Consider the following 21,659-nt stretch of genomic DNA (forward strand, 5'->3'; position numbering starts at 1 on the left):
GACCAAAAAAGGTCTGCCGTTTAGCACCTGGTCAGCCCTCCCCTCTATCAGGACACAATAGTTCAGCGAGGAGATCCCAGTACCAACAGCGGATAGTTAGTGCGGTGGCTCCTCCCAAGAGCTTGAGGGTTTTTTTTTGTTCATCCTGCTGGGTGTACTAAGCTTTAACCACTTGCTTACTGGGCACTTAAACCCCCCTCCTGCCAGACCAATTTTCAGCTTTCAGCGCTGATGCACTTTGAATGACAATTGCGCGGCCATACAAAACTGTACCTAAATGAAATTTTTAACATTTGTTTCCCACAAATAGAGCTTTCTTTTGGTGGTATTTAATTACAGCTGGGAGTTTTATTTTTTGCTAAACAAACAAAAAAAGATGCAAAATAAAATAAAATACAAAATCATGTTTCATAGTTTGTTATAAAATTTTGCAAACAGGTAATTTTTCTCCTTCATTGAAATGCGCTGATGAGGCGGCACTGGTGGGCACTGATAGGCTGCACTGGTGGGCACTGATAGGCACAGTTAGGCAAAGATGGGCACAGATAAGATGGCACTGATGGGTGGCACGGATGGGTGGCACTAAGGGGCACTGATAGGTACCACTGATAGATGGGACTGATGGGCACTGATAGGTGGCACCAGGCCCCGACTGGGACATAAAATAGGCCCGGGCATTCTAAGCTGAGCAGCCCATTTAAAAAAAAATAATAATAATTACAAATAATGGCAACCGGTTTCTCTATGTATTTTAGTTAGATTAAGCCTGCTTCAGTCACTGTATCTTGTCAATCATTTGGAATTATGTAAATATATGATAATAAATGATAGACTGAATGCAATATATAAGGTGAAACATCTTTAATGAACGATTCAATACAATAACAAATAGCAAAATATATTACATTTTTTGGCATATATTTTTTTATATTCAAAATGACAGAACAAAATAACTGCACTAAGGATTCAGCAAGTTTCGTAGAAGTTCACTGGTTTCTGCTACTCTGTCAATGACATCATCAGAATCAAGGTTCATTAGTATATCCTTTTCAATTGCCATCAGCATCAAAGAGCTCAAATGCTCTTGAGATACAGAACTTCTTAGACGGGTTTTAATAAACTTCAATGTGGAGAAACTTCTTTCACAGGCGACTTGAGTAAACGATAATGTAAGCAAAAATTTGTAGGCTAAACCAATGACATTATAGGCGTCAGTTAACAAATTATAGCGCTGCAGAATCTTATAGCAGCAAATGGCACAGTTCTTACATGCCATGTAAGATTTGTTGATCAGTTCTGATTCTGTTAATTTGCTTTCCTGGTTTTCCATAGATACATCTTCTACATCTTCTTCCATAGATACATCTTCTACAATGCTAAATTCTTCAAGAGGTGATGATTTCAGCCTGTCCCACTGCATTGCAAAATTTGCCAGTTGGGAACGCAAATTTTCTGATGTTGCTCCCTCATCAAATCTAAATAATCGTTTGCTGAGTTCTTCCATTGCTGGTGCCTGAAGTCCAGATTTTTTTATATCAGAAAAGCTGTTTGGCTCCAAGCAAGCTAAGTCGGCATAGAGGGTCCCACAGGAGAGAAAGCGGCGATTCATGCTCTCTGTAACCGTATCCAAAATTACATTGTGCACACGTATTTCATAAGCTGAAACAGCATCAGAAACTGCTACATCGTCAACAGTCTCATCAGCCATTCACTTTCTTTTTCTTATTCTTTTTTTAGGCAAAGCGGTCTGTACTTCTAGGTGGTAACTTTCTTCTTCTTGAATCTTGTCATTTGCCCACTTAACAAACTTATCAGCAATCATTTGTATGGAATCAAAATCTCGTGTGATTGTTTTAAGTTTTTCATAAGTTCCCTGTACCATTTGAATAGCTTTTGAGATATCCATCTGAGTTGTTTGCAGATATTTGGACAATGGTGTTGTCAATTCAAATATTCTCAGAAAAATTTGCGCTATAAGAATGGTTTCATACTTGAGTAAGGATTCTGCATAAGATTTTGCTCTAACACGCACCTCAGGTTTCGATGAGACGCTGTCTTTGATTCTGTTCAAAGTGTACAGTAGACTAACAAACAACGCAGAATCAGGATTTGAAAATTACCCAAACACTTTTCTTAGAGCAGCATCTTTTGACCACCAACGCGTTTCCCCAATTACTGAAATTCTTCGATGGTGAGGGTCCTGGCTAACTTGTTCCCAGGTATTCATGCGCTGATAAGAATCACGGATAAAGACAGCAATGTCATTCAACAAACTGAACAGTGATGCACTTTCAACTATCACCTTTGTTGTATCTGCAAGTACTAAATTCAGAATGTGTGCATAGCACCAGATGTGAATTTGCCCTGGTGATTCAGTTGACAGCCAGGAAGAGAAACCATTGTACTGGCCTTGCATATTTGCTGCTCCATCCGTTGAATTGCCAATGCAATTTGTAATATTAAGTTTGCATGATTTTAAGACTTCCATTAGCAACTTAAAAATGTTTTGGGGGCGTGTCCAAGATGGCGACCGGAGTGGAAGCATAGTGCGGGAGCTCCGTGACCTACACTGCTAATTATCCTGTTTCCCTGCGGATAACGACACCATCGGGGTCCCTGGAACCCAGATATTGATCCCCTGGAGTGGTATGCCCAGCAAGAAGAAGTCCGGGACCCCGCTGAAAGCTGCTACGCCACGTACCCAGCCTCGCGGCGGAGGACCTCGGCCCTGCACGCTCTCAGTCATGGCGTCGCAGGCCGCAGCCACAGATCCTTCAGATCCTGCTGACCCTGCACTCCAGGACCGGGATAATTTCTCCGCCCTTATGCAGGCCATCGGCACATGCCAAACCACGCTGACGGCTAAAATCGATACCGTTCAGCTTGAGATGGGACTAATTAGGAAGGATATGGACAAATTTAGTTCCAGGCTAACGGAGGTTGAAAACTGCGTGGGGACTGCGGAGGACACCCTGGCGGAGCATACCGCCTCCCTCCATACTCTCACCACTAAGGTACGGGCCTTGGAATATCGCGCAGAAGATGCCGAAAACCGCAATAGGAGAAACAATCTCCGGGTCATTGGTTTACCGGAGGGATCCAAAGGCTCCAACCCCGCTGCTTATATGGAGGGTTTATTTCGCCAGCTCTTTCCCCAGGCGGCCTTCTCGCCGTTTTTTGCGGTCGAGAGGGCACACCGGATGCCGGCGGCTAGGGGACCTCCTGGTGCCCCCCCTCGTACTCTTATTCTACGCCTTCTCAATTATAGAGATCGGGACTTGGTGTTGCGAGAGAGCAGGAATGTGGCAGAACTCCGCGCTGAGGGAGCCCGACTCATGATATTCCCAGACTTCTCGGTGGAAACACAAAAGCAGAGGAAGCTTTTGTGTTTTACTGGGTTTGATATTTGGGTCTATGTTTTGGGTAGATTGTATGCACTTTTCTCTTTGCACTGTAACATGCAGGAGTTCTCCTGCTCAAGGTCTAGAGTTCTCCTTTTTCATTTTAGTCTTGGGTGGTGGGGGAAGGGAGGGGGTGATGGGGTCGGGACTGCAACATTTTTGTTCTTTTTATTATGGCTCCCCTAAGGTTGGTCTCCTGGAACGTGCGGGGGATGAATTCCAAAATTAAACGTTCCCTGGTCTTTACTTACCTGAAGAAGTTTCTCCCGCACATTTGTATCTTGCAGGAGACTCACCTTACGGGTTCTCGTATTCTCTCGCTTAAAAAGCCCTGGGTGGGTTCTTACTACCACTCCACTTTCTCCTCTCACTCCAGAGGGGTTAGTGTTTTGGTAAATAAGGCGCTCCCTTTTCAACTGCTGAACTTACATTTAGACCCCGATGGGCAATATGTTATTTTACATGCAATCTGTGATGGGGTGGAAATGGTTGTGGTGGGACTCTATGTGCCACCGCCGGCGGGCCTCTCGATACTTAGGAAAATTCTTGCCGTGGTGGCCAGTTACCCAGTGACTAATATTGTTCTCGCTGGGGATTTTAACATGCCCCCAGATCCGAGTGTCGACAGGCTTGCGGCTGGGCAGGTGGCGGATCCGGGTCTGGCCAGATGGGCTGCAACGTTCGGATTGCATGATCTGTGGAGGTGGAAACACCCTGTAGCCAAACAATTTAGGTGTCACTCGGCTACACATGCCACTCTGTCACGGATAGACCTGATCTATGCGAGCACTCCTCTGTTGCAGAGGGTCTCCGAGGTCTCCATCCTGCCCCGTGGTATCTCGGATCATGCCCCGGTGATGCAGACTCTCCGGACAGACTCGGTGGCGGGGATGGGGCTTTGGAGGCTCTCCAGGTATTGGATTACGGATGAACAGGTAGCCCCGCTGATGCTGTCGGAACTGGGGGAATATTGGACCCATAATGTTGGTTCGGCATCGCCGGCCTCGGTCTGGGACGCGTTTAAAGCGTATGCCAGGGGCAGGTACCAGTTCAATATTGCTCAGATCCCCAAGGCTTCGCGATTGATGCTATCGGAAGCTGAGCGCAAGGCACTGACCCTGGAGGACCGATATGCCAACTCCCCGAGCCCGAGTTCCCATGGGGATATGCTTACCGCATACAGGGAGCTGGCGTTAATCCGCACCGCTTCCTGCCGCCGTTTCCTCCTCTCTCAGACACAGAGGATTTTTGAGCAGGGAGAGAGACCAGGGAGGTTGCTGGCCTGGCTGGCGGCGGAGCGGACGGGGAGCTCTTGCATAGCTAACATTAGAGGGCCTGATGGTACTCTCCTTTCGGACCCCATTCAAATTAATGATAGGTTTGCACAGTATTATACTCACCTGTACGAATCTAAGGCCACGTATTCCCAGGGGGAATTGACCTCCTTTCTAGACGGGGTGGCTTTCCCTGCCCTGACTCGTGTAGCTGCGGCAGCCTTGGAGAGCCCTATTACTATACTTGAGGTCCAGAGGGCAATTAAGTCCCTTCAGGCGGGGAAGACTCCATGTCCTGATGGACTCCCCTCTGAGTTTTACAGAATCAATATGGACATGGTGGTCCCCCATTACCATGCTATCCTCACCAAGGCCTTGGAGACGAATGCCCTTCCTGACTCCTTCTCCGAGGCTGTTATTGTACTAATACCAAATCCGGGGAAGGACCCGGAACTCTGCTCGTCCTACAGGCCGATATCTTTGTTAAATGTTGACGCCAAGATATTGGCGAAGATACTGGCTAGTAGGCTGAACACGGTAATTCTCTCTTTAGTTAATGGGGACCAAACCGGTTTCATGCCTGGAAAAGGCACTGATATTAATTTGCGGCGCCTCTTTACGAATGTTGCGTGGTCGGGGAGGGGGGAGGGTAGGGGAGCGGTGGCCTCCCTGGATGCGGAGAAGGCCTTCGACTCCGTGGAGTGGGGCTTTCTCTGGCAGGTCCTTCTCCGATTTGGGTTTGGTCCTAAGTTTGTGGCCTGGATACAACAACTGTATGCCTCCCCTATGGCCCGCATACGTACGGGTGGTGTAATTTCCTCCCCTATTCGCCTCTGCAGGGGCACGAGGCAGGGCTGCCCCCTGTCTCCGGGGCTTTTTGCCCTGGCTATTGAACCCATGGCGATTCTCCTACGTTCTGCGGAGGGGGTGGGGGGGGCTGAGGGTGGGTCCCCTGGTGGAACGGGTATCGCTGTATGCAGACGACGCATTATTGTACCTCGGGGATGCCTCGGACTCCCTTACATCGGCCTTATCTATAATTGACGAATATGGTAGATTCTCAGGGGTCCGGATTAATTGGAGTAAGTCCAGTTTGTTTTTGCTCTCTGATTCTACACCCCGCCCGCCCCCCTTGTCCCCACTGCAGAGGGTCTCCCGTTTTCGATATTTGGGGATTGAGATCTCCAGGGACCTCTCCCAATTTCTGGTGGATAATTTATACCCAGTCCTGAGTGCTTTAACGGCGAAATGTCAAATTTGGAAACGCTGCCCCTGACGCCGGTGGGACGGGTTAATTTGCTCAAAATGACGTTTCTCCCGAAATTTTTGTATGTCTTCCGCAATACTCCCGTCCCGATTCCTGCCGCGTTCTTCCGCAAGCTGGAGGGGGTTGTTTCCTCGTTTGTATGGGGCGGTAGGGTTCCAAGGATCTCTAGGGCCAAGTTGCAGCTGCCCTTGTCCTCGGGCGGGTTGTCGCTGCCCTGTTTCCGGCGGTACTATTGGGCTGCGGTGTTGGTCACGGTTCGCTGGTGGCTCACTCTGCCTACATCTAACCCGGCGGTTAAGTTGGAGGCGGCGGTTTTGGGCTCATACACAGCTTTGGCAGGGTTGGTTTATCGGGGAGCTAAGTCCAGTCCACACATAACGATCCCGATGCGGACTACCATCCAGGTTTGGGACAGAGTCACTGCCACTGTTAAGGCTGCTGACTCCGTCTCCCCTCATAGCCCGCTATGGGGTAACCCCAAACTTCGGCATTTTAGTTCTATTCCAGACCCTGGCTTATGGACCAGGTTTGGAATCACTAACCTTGCACATATCATGCGTAACGGGACTCTCATCCCCTTTCCGGACCTTAGAGAGGCCCATGGTCTTCCCTCCTGGATGCTGTTTCGGTTCCTTCAGCTGAAGCATGCCTCGCAGGCCCAATTTCCCGGGAGGGTTCTGGTTGAGCCTCATGGGATAGAGAGGTTTCTCTCATCCCGTGGGGTGGACAGGATCCTCTCCTCCGTATATCTACGACTTACCTGTGAGCGCCCGGAGGGGGATTCACCCTTATTTCTGATTTGGAGGGGGGACATCCCATCCCTCTCTGAGGAGGAGTGGGATTCAGCCCTTCAGAATTACCTTCCTAGGGTAATCTCCGCAAGAGATAGGTTCATTCAGTTAAAATTTTTACATAGAGCCTACTACACCCCTCAACGCTTAGCCAGGATCTACCCCGACCAGTCTGAGCTTTGCCCCAAGTGTCCGCGGGCAGTTGGTACTTTCTATCACGTTACCTGGGAGTGCTCACTCATTCAGGATTATTGGCAACAAATACTGGTAGACATCAACACAACCACTGGTCTTTCAGTGTCCCTGGATCCGAAGGTACTCCTCCTTGGAATCACGGATAATGTGGTTCAGGCCACTTATAAGAGTCTTCTGCTCTTCTATCTCTGTTTTTATGCCAGAAAGGTGCTTCTGCTGATGTGGAAGCAGTCGTCTCCCCCTACAATTTCCCAGTGGCACTCGATGGTGGACTCAGTGCTGCCACTTTATAAGCTTACGTATATGGGACGGAAATGTCCCAAGAAGTTCGGCGGTATCTGGGATCCATGGTTGAGTCCACGCTCTCTTAATATTTAATATGTAACACCTTCCCTGTCCCTCATCTGTGCTGAACTAGAATTGAGGTTTGAACTCTGTAAATTATGTTTGTATTGAGAACTGTGCATAAGCTGTACTGACGCTTTGTTTTAACTAATAAAACTTTTCTGTTAAAAAAAAAAATGTTTTGCCCTGTTGAAGATTCACATTCAACAACTGCAAGAAGCTTTTCATTGATACAATCAGTCACATAGCGAACAATTATGGAGCATTGATCTTTTGAAGTGATGTCTTGAGTTGTATCAATCTGAATTGAAAACATCCCGGCTTCCCTTACTTCTTTTGAGATATTTTCCTGGATAAGCATCCGAATAGCTTGTATTACTTTGTTCACAGTCGTTTTTGAGAGCAAGGTTATCAAAGATCCTCTTCCTTTTCCTCCAGAAGACTGCAGTTTCTTGCTGTTTTCAATACATTTGTTTACATGATCTTTCAGACAAATGTCATACTTGCTGACGAGAAGAATGAGCTCTAAAAAATTGCCATGGTCTTTCGTTATGTCCTCTAAATTATAGGCAGCCTCATCTTTATCTCCCCTATAACTCAAAACTTGCTTTCCTATAACTTTTATTACATCTACAACCCTCTGTAGTACTTGCCGCCTGGTTCTCACTTGTTCTCGCCTTACAGACATTTGCTTATACAAAAGTAGATCATCAACTCCAGCACTGCTGGATTTCACAAAAAAGGCTTCAGCACACAAGTTGTGCATTACACTCTTCTCATGCTCTTCGATTCTTTGATGAACATGACGTTTATCTGTCATTCCTTCAATAAAAGAATTTGTTTCCTGTGACTTTGAAAAAGCCAGACAAACAGAGCAAAACATAGATTTTTTTTTTCATTGCAGTAGGTGAGCCATTTGCGACTTGTTCCATCTTTACGTTTTGTAGCCTTTTTTAACACTGGATCTGGAATATCCTGCCGTGGATGATATTTGAAAAAGACAGCAAGCTCATTTTTATTTGGACGAGCAAAATAATTAAATGATGTATCTATGTCTTCAGTTTGACACTCTGAAACATCCATAATAACTTGTTTACTTGGTAATTCAGTGTGCCCCAATTCTCTATTTTCTTCAGTGGATAATTCTGATGTTTCATCAACAGATTCCACTAAATCACCTTCTATTGTTTTTTGTTCTATGTTTGTTACCTCTCTACTGGGCCCTGCCATGGGATCACTGGAACTCTGTGCATGAAGACTGAACATATCCGAAATTTTAGCACATTTCTGAGCATCAAGTTCCAAAGACTTCTTGTGTTTCTCTCTGATTTTTTCTGCTCCTCCTTTTTGTTTTTTTTGTAGACATCTAAGTAAAATATAAAATCATAATGAAAAAAAAAAAGTGTCACTAACTCTGGGCAGTCGGCAGGAAAGATAATTCTCACAAACTTACTGTGAGAGGACGACCAAGCCCCCTGCCAGCTTATTGGAGGGCAGCAGACCAGAACAGCACCAGAGAAAAAGAATAAAGACAGTATCTGGCAGCACCCATAGTGTATTCCAAGCACATTACGTATCCTACCTGATACATCTTTCTTCCTCCTCCAAAGGGTTGCCTGTGCTAGCAGCCTACTGCCCCTCTCGGAATGCTGGCATCTCTATTGAGCGCCACGAGAGGTGACCCACTGCAGCAGAGCATTAATCAAGCAGAGTAAGTTCCTGCTCATGCCATAGTCCCTCCCTGGATGCCCACACCAGATACACTATAGAAGTATAAAACGGAACCTGGCTATGCACATCGCGTAACAGATTCTGTTTTCTGTCTTCCACCACCGGCTTTTTATAGGCAACTACCACTATGCAGTGTTATCATGTTCTGTGGTGAGGTCGAAGGGAGAACCCATGCAACTTTGCTTTCCACCTGATCTTATATTTTTTTTTCAGAAACCCTAGATAATAAAATAGTGGGTGTTGCGATATTTGTGCAGCAGTTTTTCAAAACTTTTTGGAAAAAATAGACTTTAATTGTATATAATGCACAAAGACACAATATAATTCCCAACTGTTTGGTGAATTATAAATGATGATGTTACACTGAGTAAATCGATGCCAAACATGTCACACTTTAAAATAGCGTCCACCCATGCAACAGGGCCAAATTACAGTACCTAAAAATCTCGATAGGCAACGCTTTTAAAGTCTTTACAAGTTACCTGTTTAGAGCTACACAGGAGGTCTGGTGCTAGAATGATTGCTCTATGTTTGCGGCGATACCTTACATGTGCTCTGCTATCGGCATTTACATATGCATGCGGGACATGCATATGCATTTAAACATGAGCATGGGGGAACTTATTTTTTTGAATTTTTAAATTATTTGATTTTACATTTTTTCAACGCTGCACCTTTTAAACTTTTTTTGCTATTAGAAGGCATGAACAACATCCCTTGTAATAGCATGGGCCGTGACAGTTCCTGTTTATGGAGAGATCTGGGGTCTATTGGACACCAAATCTGTCCTCTGGCCTCCAATGGAGCCAATCAGTCTGATCGGTAATGGCCAAGTAACCGAAGAGCCAGAACAGGAAATGACTAAATGCTTGCTTCTTGTTTCTGATGCCACACGGTGAGAGGAACATCTGTTTCTCTCACTGTGTGCCTAGAGCTGGATGTCACCAGTTGCATCCTTACTGGGTTCCCCAATCACACAGGAGAGCCTGGTGAAGGCAGCGGTGGGAGGGGGCAGGGCTGTCTTTAATGTTGATTGGCCTTTGGGCAAACATTTTCTTGGGGCCCCCCAACCGCTCTTAGCCCTTGTACACATGGTCGGAGAATCCGACTCAATGTGTCCAATCGGACCGTTTGGTCAGATAATCCAATTGTGTGTGATCTCCAGCAGACTGTTTCTGTCAGAGTATCTGACGGACCAAGTTTTCCAACTTGTCGGTAACATTTTCCGACAACATGATCCGATCGGACTTTGTCCGATCATGTGTAGAGAATTCCGATCGGACAAAGTGCCACGCATGCGCAGATCAAATTCCTACACCAAAGCTATTGGCAACTAGCCTGAACGTAGTCCCGTCGTAACAAAATAATGTCATCACGTTCTGAACGATCGGATTTTCCGAAAACTTTGTCCGACCGTGTGTATGCAACAGTTTCGGAAAAAATCCGATGGATTTGGTTGTTGGAATGTCCGACCGTGTGTAGAAGGGCTAAGAAATTTAACATATAGCAGTAAGACTCAAAATCAGTTTGCTGCAGAAGATCAGGCAGCAATTGCAATTGGTTGCCAGAGGATGCAGCATATTATTACTGATCGCTGACTGGTTGTTAGAGGTTACAACACATAATTTCTGCTTCCTCATTCATTGCTAGAGGATACTGCACATCATTACTGCTCACTGAGAAATGTACGACAGGAGAGGACCAGAGATTGCGGATCTAATACAGGAGATGACCAGAGACTGCGGATCTAATACAGGAGATGACCAGAGACTGCGGATCTAATACAAGAGATGACCAGAGACTGCGGATCTAATACAGGAGATGACCAGAGACTGCGGATCTAATACAGGAGATGACCAGAGACTGCGGATCTAATACAAGAGATGACCAGAGACTGCGGATCTATTACAGGAGATGACCAGAGACTGCAAATCTAATACAAGAGATGACCAGAGACTGCGGATCTATTACAGGAGATGACCAGAGACTGCGGATCTAATACAGGAGATGACCAGAGACTACAGATCTAATACAAGAGATGACCAGAGACTGCGGATGTATTACAGGAGATGACCAGAGACTGCTGATGTATTACAGGAGATGACCAGAGATTGCGGATCTAATACAGGAGATGACCAGAGACTGCGGATCTAATACAGGAGATGACCAGAGACTGCAGATTTAATACAGGAGATGACCAGAGACTGCGGATCTATTACAGGAGATGACCAGAGACTGCGGATCTATTACAGGAGATGACCAGAGACTGCGGATCTAATACAGGAGATGACCAGAGACTGCAAATCTAATACACGAGATGACCAGAGACTGCGGATTTAATACAGGAGATGACCAGAGACTGCGGATCTAATACAGGAGATGACCAGAGACTGCGGATTTAATACAGGAGATGACCAGAGACTGCGGATCTAATACAGGAGATGACCAGAGACTGCGGATTTAATACAGGAGATGACCAGAGACTGCGGATCTATTACAGGAGATGACCAGAGACTGCGGATCTAATACAGGAGATGACCAGAGACTGCGGATCTAATACAGGAGATGACCAGACACTGCAAATCGAATACAAGAGATGACCAAAGACTGCGGATCTAATACAGGAGATGACCAGAGACTGCGGATCTAATACAGGAGATGACCAGAGACTGCGGATCTAATACAGGAGATGACCAGAGACTACGGATCTAATACAAGAGATGACCAGAGACTGCGGATGTATTACAGGAGATGACCAGAGACTGCGGATGTATTACAGGAGATGACCAGAGACTGCGGATCTATTACAGGAGATGACCAGAGACTGCGGATCTAATACAGGAGATGACCAGAGACTGCGGATTTAATACAGGAGATGACCAGAGACTGCGGATCTATTACAGGAGATGACCAGAGACTGCGGATCTAATACAGGAGATGACCAGAGACTGCGGATCTAATACAGGAGATGATCAGACACTGCAAATCTAATACAAGAGATGACCAGAGACTGCGGATCTATTACAGGAGATGACCAGAGACTGCGGATCTAATACAGGAGATGACCAGAGACTGTGGATCTAATACAGGAGATGACCAGAGACTGCGGATCTAATACAGGAGATGACCAGAGACTGCGGATCTAATACAGGAGATGACCAGACACTGCAAATCTAATACAAGAGATGACCAGAGACTGCGGATCTAATACAGGAGATGACCAGAGACTGCGGAGCTAATACAGGAGATGACCAGAGACTACGGATCTAATACAGGAGATGACCAGAGACTGCGGATGTATTACAGGAGATGACCAGAGACTGCGGATGTATTACAGGAGATGACCAGAGACTGCGGATCTATTACAGGAGATGACCAGAGACTGCAGATCTAATACAGGAGATGACCAGGGACTGCGGATTTAATACAGGAGATGACCAGAGACTGCGGATCTATTACAGGAGATGACCAGAGACTGCGGATCTAATACAGGAGATGACCAGAGACTGCGGATCTAATACAGGAGATGACCAGACACTGCAAATCGAATACAAGAGATGACCAGAGACTGCGGATCTATTACAGGAGATGACCAGAGACTGCGGATCTAATACAGGAGATGACCAGAGACTGCGGATCTAATACAGGAGATGACCAGAGACTGCGGATCTAATACAGGAGATGACCAGAGACTGCGGATCTAATACAGGAGATGACCAGAGACTGCAAATCTAATACACGAGATGACCAGAGACTGCGGATTTAATACAGGAGATGACCAGAGACTGCGGATCTAATACAGGAGATGACCAGAGACTGCGGATTTAATACAGGAGATGACCAGAGACTGCGGATCTAATACAGGAGATGACCAGAGACTGCGGATCTATTACAGGAGATGACCAGAGGCTACAGATCTAATACAAAAGATGACCAGAGACTGCAGATCTATTACAGGAGATGACCAGAGACTGCGGATCTATTACAGGAGATGACCAGAGACTGCGGATCTATTACAGGAGATGACCAGAGACTGCGGATCTAATACAGGAGATGACCAGAGACTGCGGATTTAATACAGGAGATGACCAGAGACTGTGGATTTAATACAGGAGATGACTAGAGACTGCGGATTTAATACAGGAGATGACCAGAGACTGCGGATCTATTACAGGAGATGACCAGAGACTGCGGATCTATTAAAGGAGATGACCAGAGACTGCGGATCTATTACAGGAGATGACCAGAGACTGCGGATCTAATACAGGAGATGACCAGAGACTGCGGATCTAATACAGGAGATGACCAGAGACTGTGGATTTAATACAGGAGATGACTAGAGACTGCGGATTTAATACAGGAGATGACCAGAGACTGCGGATCTATTACAGGAGATGACCAGAGACTGCGGCTCTAATACAGGAGATGACCAGAGACTGCGGCTCTAATACAGGAGATGACCAGGGACTGCGGATCTAATACAGGAGATGACCAGAGACTGCGGATCTAATACAGGAGATGACCAGAGACTGCGGATCTAATACAGGAGATGACCAGAGACTGCGGATCTATTACAGGAGAGGACCAGAGACTGCGGATCTAATACAGGAGATGACCAGTGTGAAAGGGATCTCTTATGCCCCGTACACACGAGCGGACTTTTCGACATCCAAACTCCGACGGACTGAGTCCGGCGGACTATCCGATCGTGTGTGGGCTGCAACGGACTTTAGCGAAGCTAAAGTCTGACGGACTTTAGAAATGAAGCATGCTTTAAATTTTCCCGACGGAACTCCGCCGGACCCGGTCCCCTTTGAAAAATCCGCTCGTGTGTGTGCTACTCCGACGGACTAAAACCGACGCTAGGGCAGCTATTGGCTACTGTCTATGAACTTCCTACGTCGAATCCAGTCGTACGTCATCACGTTCGACTCCGTCGGAGTTTGGTGTGATGGTGTGTGGTCAAGTCCGTTCGGTCGAAAAGTCCGCCAGAACTCCGTCGGAACTCCAGCGGAACTCCGGCGGAACTCCTTTGGAGGTCTGTCAGACTTAATTCCTCTCGTGTGTACGGGGCATAAGAGAGACTGACCACTTTTATTTTTTATTAAGATCAGTTTTAGGCTGGGTTCGCACTGCTGCGACTAAGAGAACCGGATGTGATTCACACCGCACTGCAGTGCAAATCACATCCGATCTCTGTGCGATGCGAGTTCAGCCATACAGATAGTATGGCTGAATTCGCATCGCACCCGCCCCAAACTCGCACAGGACCCTTTTTTTGGTCCGCAGCAGAATCGGATCACATGGGTGTTCATACCATGTGATCCGATCCCTGTCCGAGTTTGCAGATCGCACTGCGATATGTGAACTGATCTGCGTGTGTCATTAACGTTTCACTGACACTCCCAGCAGTTCGCATAGGGCAGTGTGAACTGCCGCCGGGAGGCATGCGATGACCAAAGACTGCGGATCTAATACAGGAGATGACCAGAGACTGCGGATCTAATACAGGAGATGACCAGAGACTGCGGATCTAATACAGGAGATGACCAGAGACTACGGATCTAATACAAGAGATGACCAGAGACTGCGGATGTATTACAGGAGATGACCAGAGACTGCGGATGTATTACAGGAGATGACCAGAGACTGCGGATCTATTACAGGAGATGACCAGAGACTGCGGATCTAATACAGGAGATGGCCAGAGACTGCGGATTTAATACAGGAGATGACCAGAGACTGCGGATCTATTACAGGAGATGACCAGAGACTGCGGATCTAATACAGGAGATGACCAGAGACTGCGGATCTAATAGAGGAGATGATCAGACACTGCAAATCTAATACACGAGATGACCAGAGACTGCGGATTTAATACAGGAGATGACCAGAGACTGCGGATCTAATACAGGAGATGACCAGAGACTGCGGATTTAATACAGGAGATGACCAGAGACTGCGGATCTAATACAGGAGATGACCAGAGACTGCGGATTTAATACAGGAGATGACCAGAGACTGCGGATCTATTACAGGAGATGACCAGAGACTGCGGATCTAATACAGGAGATGACCAGAGACTGCGGATCTAATACAGGAGATGACCAGACACTGCAAATCGAATACAAGAGATGACCAAAGACTGCGGATCTAATACAGGAGATGACCAGAGACTGCGGATCTAATACAGGAGATGACCAGAGACTGCGGATCTAATACAGGAGATGACCAGAGACTACGGATCTAATACAAGAGATGACCAGAGACTGCGGATGTATTACAGGAGATGACCAGAGACTGCGGATGTATTACAGGAGATGACCAGAGACTGCGGATCTATTACAGGAGATGACCAGAGACTGCGGATCTAATACAGGAGATGACCAGAGACTGCGGATTTAATACAGGAGATGACCAGAGACTGCGGATCTATTACAGGAGATGACCAGAGACTGCGGATCTAATACAGGAGATGACCAGAGACTGCGGATCTAATACAGGAGATGATCAGACACTGCAAATCTAATACAAGAGATGACCAGAGACTGCGGATCTATTACAGGAGATGACCAGAGACTGCGGATCTAATACAGGAGATGACCAGAGACTGTGGATCTAATACAGGAGATGACCAGAGACTGCGGATCTAATACAGGAGATGACCAGAGACTGCGGATCTAATACAGGAGATGACCAGACACTGCAAATCTAATACAAGAGATGACCAGAGACTGCGGATCTAATACAGGAGATGACCAGAGACTGCGGAGCTAATACAGGAGATGACCAGAGACTACGGATCTAATACAGGAGATGACCAGAGACTGCGGATGTATTACAGGAGATGACCAGAGACTGCGGATGTATTACAGGAGATGACCAGAGACTGCGGATCTATTACAGGAGATGACCAGAGACTGCAGATCTAATACAGGAGATGACCAGGGACTGCGGATTTAATACAGGAGATGACCAGAGACTGCGGATCTATTACAGGAGATGACCAGAGACTGCGGATCTAATACAGGAGATGACCAGAGACTGCGGATCTAATACAGGAGATGACCAGACACTGCAAATCGAATACAAGAGATGACCAGAGACTGCGGATCTATTACAGGAGATGACCAGAGACTGCGGATCTAATACAGGAGATGACCAGAGACTGCGGATCTAATACAGGAGATGACCAGAGACTGCGGATCTAATACAGGAGATGACCAGAGACTGCGGATCTAATACAGGAGATGACCAGAGACTGCAAATCTAATACACGAGATGACCAGAGACTGCGGATTTAATACAGGAGATGACCAGAGACTGCGGATCTAATACAGGAGATGACCAGAGACTGCGGATTTAATACAGGAGATGACCAGAGACTGCGGATCTAATACAGGAGATGACCAGAGACTGCGGATCTATTACAGGAGATGACCAGAGGCTACAGATCTAATACAAAAGATGACCAGAGACTGCAGATCTATTACAGGAGATGACCAGAGACTGCGGATCTATTACAGGAGATGACCAGAGACTGCGGATCTATTACAGGAGATGACCAGAGACTGCGGATCTAATACAGGAGATGACCAGAGACTGCGGATTTAATACAGGAGATGACCAGAGACTGTGGATTTAATACAGGAGATGACTAGAGACTGCGGATTTAATACAGGAGATGACCAGAGACTGCGGATCTATTACAGGAGATGACCAGAGACTGCGGATCTATTAAAGGAGATGACCAGAGACTGCGGATCTATTACAGGAGATGACCAGAGACTGCGGATCTAATACAGGAGATGACCAGAGACTGCGGATCTAATACAGGAGATGACCAGAGACTGTGGATTTAATACAGGAGATGACTAGAGACTGCGGATTTAATACAGGAGATGACCAGAGACTGCGGATCTATTACAGGAGATGACCAGAGACTGCGGCTCTAATACAGGAGATGACCAGAGACTGCGGCTCTAATACAGGAGATGACCAGGGACTGCGGATCTAATACAGGAGATGACCAGAGACTGCGGATCTAATACAGGAGATGACCAGAGACTGCGGATCTAATACAGGAGATGACCAGAGACTGCGGATCTATTACAGGAGAGGACCAGAGACTGCGGATCTAATACAGGAGATGACCAGTGTGAAAGGGATCTCTTATGCCCCGTACACACGAGCGGACTTTTCGACATCCAAACTCCGACGGACTGAGTCCGGCGGACTATCCGATCGTGTGTGGGCTGCAACGGACTTTAGCGAAGCTAAAGTCTGACGGACTTTAGAAATGAAGCATGCTTTAAATTTTCCCGACGGAACTCCGCCGGACCCGGTCCCCTTTGAAAAATCCGCTCGTGTGTGTGCTACTCCGACGGACTAAAACCGACGCTAGGGCAGCTATTGGCTACTGTCTATGAACTTCCTACGTCGAATCCAGTCGTACGTCATCACGTTCGACTCCGTCGGAGTTTGGTGTGATGGTGTGTGGTCAAGTCCGTTCGGTCGAAAAGTCCGCCAGAACTCCGTCGGAACTCCAGCGGAACTCCGGCGGAACTCCTTTGGAGGTCTGTCAGACTTAATTCCTCTCGTGTGTACGGGGCATAAGAGAGACTGACCACTTTTATTTTTTATTAAGATCAGTTTTAGGCTGGGTTCGCACTGCTGCGACTAAGAGAACCGGATGTGATTCACACCGCACTGCAGTGCAAATCACATCCGATCTCTGTGCGATGCGAGTTCAGCCATACAGATAGTATGGCTGAATTCGCATCGCACCCGCCCCAAACTCGCACAGGACCCTTTTTTTGGTCCGCAGCAGAATCGGATCACATGGGTGTTCATACCATGTGATCCGATCCCTGTCCGAGTTTGCAGATCGCACTGCGATATGTGAACTGATCTGCGTGTGTCATTAACGTTTCACTGACACTCCCAGCAGTTCGCATAGGGCAGTGTGAACTGCCGCCGGGAGGCATGCGATGACCAAAGACTGCGGATCTAATACAGGAGATGACCAGAGACTGCGGATCTAATACAGGAGATGACCAGAGACTGCGGATCTAATACAGGAGATGACCAGAGACTACGGATCTAATACAAGAGATGACCAGAGACTGCGGATGTATTACAGGAGATGACCAGAGACTGCGGATGTATTACAGGAGATGACCAGAGACTGCGGATCTATTACAGGAGATGACCAGAGACTGCGGATCTAATACAGGAGATGGCCAGAGACTGCGGATTTAATACAGGAGATGACCAGAGACTGCGGATCTATTACAGGAGATGACCAGAGACTGCGGATCTAATACAGGAGATGACCAGAGACTGCGGATCTAATAGAGGAGATGATCAGACACTGCAAATCTAATACACGAGATGACCAGAGACTGCGGATTTAATACAGGAGATGACCAGAGACTGCGGATCTAATACAGGAGATGACCAGAGACTGCGGATTTAATACAGGAGATGACCAGAGACTGCGGATCTAATACAGGAGATGACCAGAGACTGCGGATTTAATACAGGAGATGACCAGAGACTGCGGATCTATTACAGGAGATGACCAGAGACTGCGGATCTAATACAGGAGATGACCAGAGACTGCGGATCTAATACAGGAGATGACCAGACACTGCAAATCGAATACAAGAGATGACCAAAGACTGCGGATCTAATACAGGAGATGACCAGAGACTGCGGATCTAATACAGGAGATGACCAGAGACTGCGGATCTAATACAGGAGATGACCAGAGACTACGGATCTAATACAAGAGATGACCAGAGACTGCGGATGTATTACAGGAGATGACCAGAGACTGCGGATGTATTACAGGAGATGACCAGAGACTGCGGATCTATTACAGGAGATGACCAGAGACTGCGGATCTAATACAGGAGATGACCAGAGACTGCGGATTTAATACAGGAGATGACCAGAGACTGCGGATCTATTACAGGAGATGACCAGAGACTGCGGATCTAATACAGGAGATGACCAGAGACTGCGGATCTAATACAGGAGATGATCAGACACTGCAAATCTAATACAAGAGATGACCAGAGACTGCGGATCTATTACAGGAGATGACCAGAGACTGCGGATCTAATACAGGAGATGACCAGAGACTGTGGATCTAATACAGGAGATGACCAGAGACTGCGGATCTAATACAGGAGATGACCAGAGACTGCGGATCTAATACAGGAGATGACCAGACACTGCAAATCTAATACAAGAGATGACCAGAGACTGCGGATCTAATACAGGAGATGACCAGAGACTGCGGAGCTAATACAGGAGATGACCAGAGACTACGGATCTAATACAGGAGATGACCAGAGACTGCGGATGTATTACAGGAGATGACCAGAGACTGCGGATGTATTACAGGAGATGACCAGAGACTGCGGATCTATTACAGGAGATGACCAGAGACTGCAGATCTAATACAGGAGATGACCAGGGACTGCGGATTTAATACAGGAGATGACCAGAGACTGCGGATCTATTACAGGAGATGACCAGAGACTGCGGATCTAATACAGGAGATGACCAGAGACTGCGGATCTAATACAGGAGATGACCAGACACTGCAAATCGAATACAAGAGATGACCAGAGACTGCGGATCTATTACAGGAGATGACCAGAGACTGCGGATCTAATACAGGAGATGACCAGAGACTGCGGATCTAATACAGGAGATGACCAGAGACTGCGGATCTAATACAGGAGATGACCAGAGACTGCGGATCTAATACAGGAGATGACCAGAGACTGCAAATCTAATACACGAGATGACCAGAGACTGCGGATTTAATACAGGAGATGACCAGAGACTGCGGATCTAATACAGGAGATGACCAGAGACTGCGGATTTAATACAGGAGATGACCAGAGACTGCGGATCTAATACAGGAGATGACCAGAGACTGCGGATCTATTACAGGAGATGACCAGAGGCTACAGATCTAATACAAAAGATGACCAGAGACTGCAGATCTATTACAGGAGATGACCAGAGACTGCGGATCTATTACAGGAGATGACCAGAGACTGCGGATCTATTACAGGAGATGACCAGAGACTGCGGATCTAATACAGGAGATGACCAGAGACTGCGGATTTAATACAGGAGATGACCAGAGACTGTGGATTTAATACAGGAGATGACTAGAGACTGCGGATTTAATACAGGAGATGACCAGAGACTGCGGATCTATTACAGGAGATGACCAGAGACTGCGGATCTATTAAAGGAGATGACCAGAGACTGCGGATCTATTACAGGAGATGACCAGAGACTGCGGATCTAATACAGGAGATGACCAGAGACTGCGGATCTAATACAGGAGATGACCAGAGACTGTGGATTTAATACAGGAGATGACTAGAGACTGCGGATTTAATACAGGAGATGACCAGAGACTGCGGATCTATTACAGGAGATGACCAGAGACTGCGGCTCTAATACAGGAGATGACCAGAGACTGCGGCTCTAATACAGGAGATGACCAGGGACTGCGGATCTAATACAGGAGATGACCAGAGACTGCGGATCTAATACAGGAGATGACCAGAGACTGCGGATCTAATACAGGAGATGACCAGAGACTGCGGATCTATTACAGGAGAGGACCAGAGACTGCGGATCTAATACAGGAGATGACCAGTGTGAAAGGGATCTCTTATGCCCCGTACACACGAGCGGACTTTTCGACATCCAAACTCCGACGGACTGAGTCCGGCGGACTATCCGATCGTGTGTGGGCTGCAACGGACTTTAGCGAAGCTAAAGTCTGACGGACTTTAGAAATGAAGCATGCTTTAAATTTTCCCGACGGAACTCCGCCGGACCCGGTCCCCTTTGAAAAATCCGCTCGTGTGTGTGCTACTCCGACGGACTAAAACCGACGCTAGGGCAGCTATTGGCTACTGTCTATGAACTTCCTACGTCGAATCCAGTCGTACGTCATCACGTTCGACTCCGTCGGAGTTTGGTGTGATGGTGTGTGGTCAAGTCCGTTCGGTCGAAAAGTCCGCCAGAACTCCGTCGGAACTCCAGCGGAACTCCGGCGGAACTCCTTTGGAGGTCTGTCAGACTTAATTCCTCTCGTGTGTACGGGGCATAAGAGAGACTGACCACTTTTATTTTTTATTAAGATCAGTTTTAGGCTGGGTTCGCACTGCTGCGACTAAGAGAACCGGATGTGATTCACACCGCACTGCAGTGCAAATCACATCCGATCTCTGTGCGATGCGAGTTCAGCCATACAGATAGTATGGCTGAATTCGCATCGCACCCGCCCCAAACTCGCACAGGACCCTTTTTTTGGTCCGCAGCAGAATCGGATCACATGGGTGTTCATACCATGTGATCCGATCCCTGTCCGAGTTTGCAGATCGCACTGCGATATGTGAACTGATCTGCGTGTGTCATTAACGTTTCACTGACACTCCCAGCAGTTCGCATAGGGCAGTGTGAACTGCCGCCGGGAGGCATGCGATGCGGGAAAACGCCGCGGATCCGCGGCGTTCCCGCATCGCTGCAGTGTGAACCCAGCCTAAAGCATTGGCAGGCATGAAAAAAAAAACACATTGGCACAGGCATGATAAAAAAAAAAAAAAACACA

General features: G+C 47.1%; 1 protein-coding gene across 2 annotated transcripts in view; it reads left to right on the top strand.

Annotated features, from left to right (window-relative positions):
• LOC143930466 (glutathione S-transferase P 1-like) overlaps positions 1–21,659 on the top strand; it is a 185,582-nt gene that overhangs the window by 55,030 nt on the left and 108,893 nt on the right. The gene's annotated exons all lie outside the window — the stretch shown is intronic.

Source organism: Lithobates pipiens, unplaced genomic scaffold (genome assembly GCF_037356315.1).
Source record: "Lithobates pipiens isolate NorthernLeopardFrog02 unplaced genomic scaffold, aLitPip1_a1.2 Scaffold_25, whole genome shotgun sequence".
NCBI lineage: Eukaryota > Metazoa > Chordata > Amphibia > Anura > Ranidae > Lithobates > Lithobates pipiens.